At 40.4% G+C, this 12,173-nt stretch overlaps 1 protein-coding gene across 1 annotated transcript in view; it reads right to left on the bottom strand.

Moving 5' to 3' along the window:
• Positions 1–12,173, bottom strand: part of LOC122803364 (protein mab-21-like 3) — a 425,581-nt gene that overhangs the window by 149,865 nt on the left and 263,543 nt on the right. The gene's annotated exons all lie outside the window — the stretch shown is intronic.

Here is a 12,173-nt window from a genome sequence, read left to right as displayed (position 1 = left end):
TTCCCTCCTTCCTAATAAGGAAATGGATCAGTAACAGGAACTAAAAACAAAGCCCAGGGATCAGCAACTCTGAAACTGGACTACTCTAGTTCAGTAAGGCGGGAAAACAAGAGATTTTTTTGTTATATTACAGAGATAAGGAAAAAAACAGACAGTAAATGCTATAAATGCTGTAAATCGGCTAGCGCACTTTAGTGTGTAGCCTACAGAAACAATTTGCAACAATTAGTAACTTAAAGTGCAATAAACAGTGTAAAATGCAGAAGTCACTTAAAGTAGCAGTAAAACAGGCGAAATGCAGTCGCTAGCTTAATAACAGTGGGAAAGCCACAAAAAATACTTATATCTGGTAGAAAGTCACTCTTTTAGCTCTCTGCTGCTTGGATCACTCTGCAGGCCACCACGAGGATCTGTGCTGAGTTGGTACAAGCTGGAAAAGCGTGTTTAGCGTGTTTTATAGCAGGGGCTGAAAGGAGCTAGGAATTGGCCCAAAACGACCAATAGACTACTAGTTTCTGGCTGACACTTCACCAATTCAGACAAAAAGGCTGCTCAGTGCTTCCCACTCCCACTGGTAAGCAAAGAAACTTCCCTCCTTCCTAATAAGGCAATGGATCAGTAACAGGAACTAAAAACAAAGCCCAGGGATCAGCAACTCTGAAACTGGACTACTCTAGTTCAGTAAGGTGGGAAAACAAGAGATTTTTTTTTTTGTTTTGTTTTTTTTTTTTGTTTTGTTTTTTTTTTTTTTGTTTTTTTTGTTTTTTTACAGAGACAAGGAAAAAAACAGACAGTAAATGCTATAAATGCTTTTAAGCAGCTAGCACACTTGAGTGTGTTAGCCTACAGGTAAAATTAAGCAACAAATAACTTTTTAAGAGTGCAAAACAGTTAATCAACACAAAAACAGTTTAAATAGAATGCAGAGCTGTATAAACAGGCTAAGATGCAGTCGCTAAGCAGTAAATATTCAAAAAGCCAGAAACAAATACTTAAATCAGTTATAGTCACACTCACTAAATCTCCCAAACCCCTCCTTCAGCATTGCTGCTGATGTCACTCCCCTTCAAAGATACCTTTGGACAGTTCCCCAGCATATAACCTCTGTGACACGTGCAATAACTATGCAATATTAAAGTGTAGCTAGTTAGGTAGAAGTTCCAATACTAATCCTGGCAACTGTGTAAATGTGAGTGTTTGTGCGAGAGAGTGTTTGTATCCTTGTAGAGACCTGATTTTGTGGTCATTCACACTTACAACACTTCCCTTATCCCTCCTTTAGCACTGCTGCTGATGTGACTCACCTTTAAAAATACCTTTGGACAGCTCTCCAACATATAAGCTCTGTAGCGCTTGTGATAACTGTGTAATACTATAGTATACCAAACTAGTTAGGTAGGTGTTCCAGTTCTGATCCTGGCAACTGTGGAAGTGTGAGTGTTTGTGTGAGGGAGTGTGTGTATCCTTGTAGAGACCTTATTTTGTGGTCATTCACACTTACAACACTTCCCTTACCCCTCCTTTAGCACTGCTGCTGATGTGACTCACCTTCAAAGATACCTTTGCACATCTTTCTAACATGTAAGCTCCATGGCACATGTGATAAATGTAGAACAATGTAGTAACAATAACTACATAGGTATGGGTTTGAATCTCATCCTTGGCAAGTGTTTGTGTGTGTACATATGTATGTCCATACCTCAAATATTCTGGCCCCATTTACACCCAGTACACATCTCAGTGCTTGACTTTAGCAGTCCTGCAGATATCATCCACCTTAGAAGTACCTGTTGGCAAACCAAAACCATGTAAGGTCAGTGGTGCATGTGGTAAATGCATAACATAATGCTCTCAAAAGAGTAGTAGTTAGATAGAGGTTTGAACATCACACCTAGCAAATGTAAATGTGTGCATTGGGCAATATATTTTTTGAAATCTTACCCACTGCATCACCCACTGCCAGTATTTACAAGGGCTGGTGACGTTCCTCACCTTAGAAGTACCTTGGGACAACATCCATTCTATAAGCTCCATGGCGCTTGAGATAAATGTGCACTGTAGTAGCAATATATAGCTGGGTAGGGGGTTGAAACTCAATACTGTCAAGTGTGTGTCATCAGTATCCTGTGTGAGGGTCGGTGTGATTGTGTAATAACAGGATCCATTGGGGGGTGGGTTTTGCTAAATTATTATGTTGAGGACCTACTATATGTCACAATGTCCACATTACAAGGCCAACAGTTGTCAAACACCATAGAGGTTGGTGTAGGCAATTCACAGCCCTAAATGTGACAGTATGGATTAGTGAAAAATATAGGCAACTTATCTATTCTATTACTCAGAGACCACTCTCCACCCACTTATCATACACAAACACACTTGGCTAGGCAACAACCACCATATTGGTAGTTCCCCTGCATATTGCCTCACAGATAGTACCCATGGTGTGATTGCAGTGGACTACGTCTGTTGACCACAACAGTGCCACTGACATCAGAAAGTACTTTGATGTGTTACATCTCCTGACTGTGTATTATCCAGCAAGTAAAGGACATGGCACCCTGTTCCATCCCCTCAGTAGCCCAATCAATGTGTACAGTGGCCCTTTTGCCGTGTTCCTCACCGGACGCCTGCAACAACTGCAGAGTCTGCAAACGTACCCCACAAAGGGAATACCATGCCTTATACACATGCCCTGTATGGACAGACACCACTAACTCCACTGAATACCCATATCATACTGTCAATGCAGGTGCAATCACTACCTCAGTTACATAGCCAGGTCTCACAAAATGAGGTCAGGAATGCTACATCAGAAGATACCAATCTGTCCACACAGCATGCCTCAGAGACCTCAAGCACATTTTCACACATCAAAGAACATGCATATGGGACATGTGCACAACCCAGACACTGTTCATGTTATGGAATATAGATCACATAAATGGGAAGCAGTGCACATCACTGGCCACCCACAATAAAAACCTGGATGAGTGGACGGGGATTACAATACCCACCCCTGGAGACTACTCCAGTGACTATATTCCTGAGCAACACTGGGGACTATTGTCATGTGGCCTGATACCAAGGTATTCCCTTGGGCTAGCCTTGCAGAGCCTTCAGGCCCATTCACCTACTACACACCTATGAAGCAATGAACCTATGGATCTCAGTACTGGCATGAGTGTGTGTGTGTGTGTGTGTGTGTGTGTGTGTGTGTGTGTGTGTGTGTGTGTGTGTGTGTGTGTGTGTGTGTGTGTGTGTGTGTAGTAATCCCAGTGTGTTTGGTTGATTAATATCCCCTGCGGCAGTGATTATTAGCAATTGGAGGTGTGTCAAAACCAGAACATGTACCATTCTCCATTCTACAACAGATGTTGTACATCAACATGTACCAATGTACAACCCTTACCCCTATACTCTGTGAGGCATATTCAGTCACTGTGTTACAGACCGGGAATTACCTTGCAGATACTGTACCCTGCCTATGACATGGTGGATGTGTCACCACACTGCCATACCCTGTGGCCTTGCTGCAGGGTCACATTCTGGTGGCACATAGACACCTAGAACAGAAATGGGATACAGCATGTGAGAACACATTCACGCAACACTTCACTTGTGGGGGGAGAGAGGGGTAAAGCTGGCACTGAATGTGTTGCCAAGACTGTGGCCAATATATGTTGTCTCAGGATAGGTATTAGCTTTGTGCAGTAACTCACAGCACTTGTGTTTAATGCTGTGGAGGTTGTTGGTGTAACTATCAAGGCTGTTGTGACTGTTGTTAGTGTTTACTGCATCTCTGCTGCCATAGATGCCTGTCGGGGACTCCATGAGGGATCCAAAGTTGTGTTTGAGGCTAATAAGGGAGTTTAACAGTCATGGGACACCACCTTTCCCTGTAACAGTGTCCTCCTTCTGATGTACACTTTAGTTATGGCAGGAGACCATCACATTGTCTCCCAGTGTTTGGAGGATAGTGTCTGGATTCTATTGGCTCTGGCTAGTACCATGCATTCATGTACCTGTTTTTTACAGTGCCTATATGTATGACTCCACAGTCATGCAGCTACAGCCCATTGCCATGGGTCCAGTGAAGACATCCATCCATGTTCTCATGGCTGCAAAGTCAGCTTTGGAGATGTTTTCCCAGGTGGTTATCTTTGTGGGGGGGTGTGCCTGACATATTGAGTTCCATGTTGATTACATCCTGTGTGAATCTCACCATGCAAGGATTGACATCTGGGGATGAGCAACAGTCCCACATTTAAGTGGTCAACACAGGTCAAGGTTGTTGCATCCTCAACCAGGGGTCAGTATGAGCTGGTCTGGGGAAATGGAAATGATGAATCCCAGAAGTGTTGGGCCACTGTACTGGCAATTTGCTACATTCTCCAGGAGGGGTAGTTGAAGAGTCATACTATGTCAGTGTTGCATTGGATTATCAGAGATGGCAGGGTGCTGAGGAATGTGCATTGACACAGCCTAATAAGGCACCACAGGGGTGGCAAGACATGTAGCCAGTACCTGGCAACCCAGCAGTGACAGATGTAGGACATCCATGGCAAGTCATTGGGTTCTGTCAGTCATGCCATCCCAAGCAGAGAGGTCCTGGCCACTGAGAATGACACATAACATGTAAACCAATGTTGCAGTCAACCATCTGTTGATAGTACTGCAGCATCATTCTCGGTGACAGCAGTATACTGCCCAGGGCTAGAGTCACACCTGCCTGGACCACATAATCAGAGAGTTCAACCATGTCTCCTGTCATGTAGTCCAGGGAGGTGTGTCCCAAGTCATTCACATCCACATGGATACAGAGTGATATTCATAGTTGTTGTGGAGTGACATGACTGGCTGTGTCATGTGTTAGATGCTGTGGTGTGTGATGGAGCTATGAGCACATGCCTGAGTTCATGTAGGAGGCAGACACTGATGTTACTATGCCCCATGGAGATATGCTGTTGTTGCCATCAGTAGGCAATATGTACATGCTCACCATTGCTGAGGGGAGGAGTGTGATTGATGTGCATATCTCCATGTACGACTGGGGTGGACAGGGTGCCGATGTTCCCACCTAATCTGTGTGATGCAGGTTGTCTATATCCACAGCATGTATGTATGAGGTGTTCTTTACCCCCAGTACAGGGTGAATTGTGTAGTTTCATCTGAGACTTACAACATATGTGGAAACATGGTTGCAATTGTCCTTGGTGGTCTGGATATTTCTGATTCTTAGTCATAGTCAGCCTTACAGGACATCATCTGTGAACTTAACTACTTACTCAGATATAGGTGGACTTGCTTCAAAGTTGTTGCCTTCATCTATGTGTCCCCGTACAGCCAATGTAGCAATCTATTATGTGGAATGTGTATTGCTGCTGTCCAACAAAGGGGATTACTCTACCTTGGTGGAGGCTGGATATACAGATCAGGTACTGCTGTGTCCATATAGCTACAGTGGATTTAAAGGGTACACACCCCTGATACACTGCCTGGTATTTGTGCAATTGGAACATGACACCACAATAATTAATTTCATAACAATTCCCACCTGTAGTCAGTGGTGGCTCGTGGAGAGACAAAAGATCATTTTTAAAAAATAAAATATTTATATTTGTGTAAATAAATTATGTGAAGAGGACAAACCCGCACCGGACAGCCGAGATATTCTATCAAATTTATTGCAAAGTTAAACGTTTGACCAATCACCACGTTTTTCGTCGAAAACTATAAGACTTCATCAGACAAAAACAAATACTAACCAATAGAAAGCTATACAGAACAATCCTCATGAATATGAATAAAAATCATTTAAACCTAAAATGCATAAAAATCTGAATGACCTATCCAACAGTTTGAATTAATTTAAATACATCCATGTATAACATATATTTTTGTGTGTTGAAATGTATAATGCATTAAAAACGTTTAATAAAAAACATTTTATTATTTTTAATTATATATGAATATATATATACATATAATTATATATGAATTTAATTTTATATATATATATATATATATATATATATATATATATATATATATATGTTTCTAAAGACATGCGTCTGGAGCATTTCTCCCCGGGCCTCCGCTGAAAACAGGATCTGTGGAACCTAGTCGGACTTTCCCGGTCAACAAATGTTAAATTAAAAAAAAAAAAAAATGAAACATTTAACCAAGCACTATGGATGACCTTTCATTAGTGGAACAATGTTCCCATCTAGTGGTCAGAATAATGTATAAACATACATTTCCTCTTTTGTACTAAATTCAAATAAATATATGAAATGAATGAAGATATAGGTATAAATATACGTGTAAAATAAATAAATTAAAAAAACCTTCTATTTATTAATGTCTAAATACAGGTGACACCTTGAATAAAAAATATATATATGAATAATAGTAATAAATACATAATAAATACAATAAATATATAATAAATATGTAATCTAAAATGTATGAATAAATGAATGAATATATAAATATAAACATGTAACATTGATAAAAAATCTTAACTGATGTAATAAATGAGTACGTGTAAATAATGAATACTAAAAATGTATATATATGTTATAAAATTGTTAAAAATGTTAAAAAATTGTATATATGTATAAAAATATATAAATGTATACATATGACACATATAATGAAATTGTTGCAATTTTGCTGCCCTCAATGTTTTTTTTTTGTTAAAACACTTTAACGAAAGTGCTTTTTCGATGAAAGCGCTTTTGTTAAAGTGTGTTCGGTGGTTATGATTCGGACGTTTGATCTTTCGATCAAACTTTCTAGATCCATATATATATGCATGTTTGTTTGAAAGTAGCTAGGGATGTGCAGGTCAGGTGTAGGGAAGGTCCATTTCTTGTACAACAGCAGCTGTGCATATATACTGAATTTGGAGGTATATTTGGACACTCAAACCCCTGGGAGATGGATGAGGATAATAATAATGTGTTGTGATGCCAATTGGACCAGATTACATATGTCCAGTGGACACGTGTGCGAAATGGGCAGCTATATATATGAGGCGAGAATTTTTTTGGGGGGGGGTTGCCTTTTTTTTTTTTTTAAGGTGAAAATGGGATGTTGGGGAAGGATAGTAGGTATATTTGGGGAGGTAGGTTGGGTAGAAAGACAAGACAGCATACAGGGACAGTATATAACACATGTGGGGGGTAAATGCCTTGGACAGGAGGGGTGTTTTAAAATTAGAAGTCCATGAGCCCCCAAATGGAAACAGTGGGACTGAGATCCCCACCCATGGGCAGTCACTACTGTACCATCACAACCCCAAAGGTGTCTGAGCAGGAGGCTGAGCAGGAGGGGCAGGCTGACCCTCTAATTGCACCCCGCAGCCCTCAAGCTGGCATAGCAGATCTCCAGACTGCTTTCAGAGCTCAGTACTCACCAATCCCCGGACCTGACTTTGGGTGATGGTATCCTATCAGTGCCCGCTCCCGGGGGGGATATGAGCCCCATCCCCTGAGGCGGTTCCACCTGAAGGTGGTGCAGGACCAGCAGATGAGGAGATCCTGGGGTGGGTCCCAGACATGCTGGGGCTCGGTGCCATGGCCAGATGAGGTGGGAGAGGTGGGTCCGCTGGGACTGGCCTTCCCAAACATGCTATGATGTTGCAGTTTTAGAACATATGTGGTTTAGTAATAGTCAGTACAATCCAGGATTAGTTATAACAGCATTAACCCAAAACAACAGATTTGGAACAGTTGTATAGCAAACAGAACATACATATATATATATATATATATATATATATATATATATATATATATATATATGGAACCACGGTGGCCATTACAATGGCATGCAGGTTACATTGATAGCAACAGACCACCAATGATAGTATTTCAACATGGAACATTAATAGAAACACATTTCAGTATTTGTTGAACAATAGGACATATGTCCCAACTGTAGGTTTGGTGTAAAACATACCCATTGATTTTTGTGTTTAGATTATTGTTGCAGATATGGCTGGAGAGAGAGATGTCAATTAACAACTTGCATATCCATGCACAACTTTATTGATCTTTGCTCTAATCATTACTCTGCAGGTATTACAATACCCTATGGCCTTGGTTTGGGCAGTGGTATGTTTGTACACAGTGTATAATTCAACTGTCTTATAGCTACTTTCTACTTCTCTTATCTGGAAGACCTGTGAGGGGAATGTTTGTTAACACTACCTGACTGTTTCTGCACATATTCCCAAAATCCTAGTTAAAATTATGCATACAGCTTACTACCACTCCCATTATTTGAACCATGGCTGTGTCTGCTAAAAACACAACCATTTGTGTTTCATCAGAATGAGCTATTAAGAAACTGCTGTCTTGTTCTTTAGTGTTTTCTGTCTGTCTATCTTGGTTGTACAATCTGACCTTTTAATTACAAAATTCTTATACAGACATTCCTAGACATATTTTTTATGTAGTACAGTGTGGGAAACAGTGGTTAACACAACATTACTATTCAGATATCAGATCTTGCTGAATGAAACATGTCAAGCCATACAATACCAGAGTAAACACAACCAGTCCGGGATTGAGAAATTTATTGCCAAGCAGTTACAGTTCTCTTACCTGGAAGATCTGTGGGGGGGGGGGATGTTTGTTAACACTACCTGCCTGTTTCTACACATATTCACAAAATCCTAGTTAAAATTATGTATACAGCTTACTACCACTCCCGGGATTCGAACCATGGCTGTGTCTGCTAAAAATACAACAATTTGAGTTTTATCAGAGTGAGGTATTGAGAACTGCTGTCTTTTCCTTCAGTGTTTTTTTATCTAAGTCTCTCTTGGTTGTACAATCTAATCTTGTAATTACAACATTCTTATACAGACATTCCTAGACATATTTTTATGTAGCACAGTGTGGGAAACAGTGGTTCACAAAACATTACTATTCAGATATTTGATATTGGTGAATGCAACATGTCATGCCATACAATACCAGAGTAAACACAACCAGTCTAGGATTTAGAACTTTATTGCCAGGCAGTTACTGTTTTATTTAAATATGACCTGTATGGGACTATTACTGTCATATTGTCTGGTTATTCAGTACAAACCATACACATTTTTTATACTGCCAGGTGACATTCTACTCCTTTATAGTTATTTGGTATGATTACTACAAGCAGGATCGTTACCAGCCTCGTGACATAGCCTTTGCAGCCTAATGGCATGGGCTTCCTGATTTGCAGCCTGCTCATCTGGAGCTGTAATGAAAATAGAGAAGCATTTAGGGATAGCTATCCATCACATACACAGGCTGGACTTTGGTAAACAGTTATTGCTATAAATACTTACACACTGCTAGGACATCATCCCTCTGTCTTGCTTCTTGGACCCACTGTTCCAAGAGCTCCCTCTTCCTCCATTTCAAGTCGACATAGTGGTGCTGGACCTGTTCACCAGTCCACGGGATACCAGTGGCACTGATGAGATCACGGGTGAGACTTTCCCAGGCTTCCGCTTTATATTGAGAGCCCTGGTACTGGTCCTGCAGCAGTCTCACTTCATGTTTTTTTACCAGAAGTCCTACTACGACCTTGGACTCCTGTATGCCCTCTCCAACACCTGCCATACTGCCTATAGTGGAGAGCTACAACCAGTTATAAGCTGTATTCCCACCTGCAGGGTTTAAATACGGCTGATTTCCCACCCTTTGACATGAGTGGATGGTTTTGAAAATGCTGAGCTAAGCTAAGCTACGGGCAAACCTGCTTAGCTATGGTTGGCAGTGCTTAAAGGGGCAGGTTCCACATTGATTACCAATGGGCATATCCACTTAGCTGGGCTACTCATTGCTTAGTATTCATATGTACACAATAGTTACACCCGGTCAGCATAGCTGTGCAATGCTTACCATTGTTTATGTTTTATTTTAATTGGGCTACCACCTGTATGGGATTGATCCATCATTCATTACATAATATAGATTTATTTACCTTTCCTGACATCCCTCAATGTGCTGTAATTACATTTATTCTTGTGCGACTATATTGTATGGGGCACTTGTGTTTATATGTGGGTTTCACTACTTTACTGACACCTCATATCTGGGCCTAATACATTACTCTGGTTGAGAAATATGTTGCTTCCTACATAAATATACAAATAAATTAAAATTGTAATGTTTACACATACAAAACGGAAATGGCTTTGGTGAGGCTCAAACCATAAATGACTATATGCAAGATGTATGCTGTAACCACTTCACTATTGCACTTATGCTTATGTTGGATGTCTATTGCTTTTTAACTTATCCTGCCATTTCAGCTGAGCTAAGCTTAGGTAAGAAATGAGCACATGCTTACATTTTATTGCATATGTGAAAAAAAAATATTTGCTGTGTTTTTTACTTTGTATCCTTCAGAATATCCATGCTAATGCTAAACCTGTTATTCTATCAACCTTCTGGGTCTGTACGGATAATTGTCCCTTATGGTTTTGTCCAGCTTTCTTACTCTGATGGGTTGGGAGCATACTTCATACCTGAAAATTCATGCTAATGCTAAACCTGTCATTCTATCAACTTTCTGGCTTTGTAGGGATGATTGTCCTTTATGGCTTTGTCCAAATTCCTTACTCTGACAGGTTGAGAGGTGCACATTATATGCTTCATACCCTGCTGAAAATTCATGTTTATGCTAAACCTGTTATTCTATCAACTTTCTGGCTTTGTAGGGGTGATTTTCCCTTATGGCTTTGTCCAGATTTCTTACCCTGATGGGTTGGGGGTGTTATGAACATTCTCCCTCTATTTAAATTGCCATACAGCAATTCTGGTGTGCAGGGGGCATGTGTATTGTGAGAGCACTGCTCTCAGATTCACACCCTGCACTCATACATAAAACCATGTCCGTTTTACAGCATGGCAGCATGCCTTCATGAATATGCATGGCGTGCTACCGTGCTGCACGGGAACGGTCCGTTCCATACAGGAATAAGCTATTCCTGCACGGAAGTTTGCTGAATCCCAGGGATAGTTTGAAAGATCTGTATTGATTCCATCTTTATGCAGTGGAATAATGAATGATTGTTTTTCCATTGGGAGGGGACTATTTTCAGATATGGATCGATTTATCAGAATTGAAACTGGGCATGCAATGGTCTCAGCTGCCATTTTAAGATATTCAACAGGTGATTCTCAGGGATAGCTGTGACAGGATTTAATTCTTAAGGAATGTTTTGATGGTATCTATGGGAACTGGTTAGAAGGAGAAATGTTGAGAGAGATTATTTGATTGATTAAGAACATCAAAAGATTGATTAGTCACTTGGTCGGTTACTAACTGCACTGTCTAAATAAAGTGGATATTGAATTGGCTGGCAATTATATTGTTTGTTTCTATGTTTTTGGTGCTGGCTGTGTAGTTTGTTTTGGATTTAACAGTTTACTGACTGAAGCTCAGAATATTTTCAGATTATAACTGAAAAATAGCTTCATGAGCTGTGCAATGCTAAGGATAGTCATGGGGTAGGGTTTGCTTTGACTCTTTCTTTTCCTGGAGATGGAGGAAGAACAGAAGATTTTCTTTCAGTTTTGGTTTGAAGGTCTCCAATATCTTTAGGGATCTTTCACCTACTGTTGACCCAAATGAGGTACGGCTTGTCATGGTACAGGGTTTACTACCACACAGTTCCTTATCCTTAAACCCCGACACATTGCATTTACCAGCCTCTTACATGCATATTTCATGCCTCACCAACATTTTCCTTGTTATTGTTATCACCATCATCTTCATCTTGTTGATATTCTTCATCAGTTGCTCGGAGCTGTGGTGGGAGAACATCAGCACCTTGGAATTAGAAGCCATCAAACCTAGATGATGTCATACTGTGCAGCATTGCACACACTGTGACCATCTGAAATGCTTTCTCAGATGTGTACTGCAGAAAACCTCTGGCTGTACCCAAGCATCTGACCTGGAGATCCAGCATCCCAAACAATATAGGACTCTTCTGCAAGTAACTGTGGGCTGTGAACATATATCTATAGTCATGGCTGCAAGACTCCTGGAAAATATAAATTAACAATGCACCATAAATTACTATTCACACTCATAATTTGCTCTTCCTGCATATGCCTACTGTGTAACTTTGATATGCAAGATGATAAACTAAATGT

Source organism: Protopterus annectens, chromosome 5.part1 (assembly GCF_019279795.1).
Source record: "Protopterus annectens isolate FY-2018-M chromosome 5.part1, PAN1.0, whole genome shotgun sequence".
Taxonomy (NCBI): Eukaryota; Metazoa; Chordata; order Ceratodontiformes; family Protopteridae; genus Protopterus; species Protopterus annectens.
The sequence above is the reverse complement of the archived record's forward strand: the minus strand, read 5'-3'. Positions and strand labels throughout refer to the sequence as shown.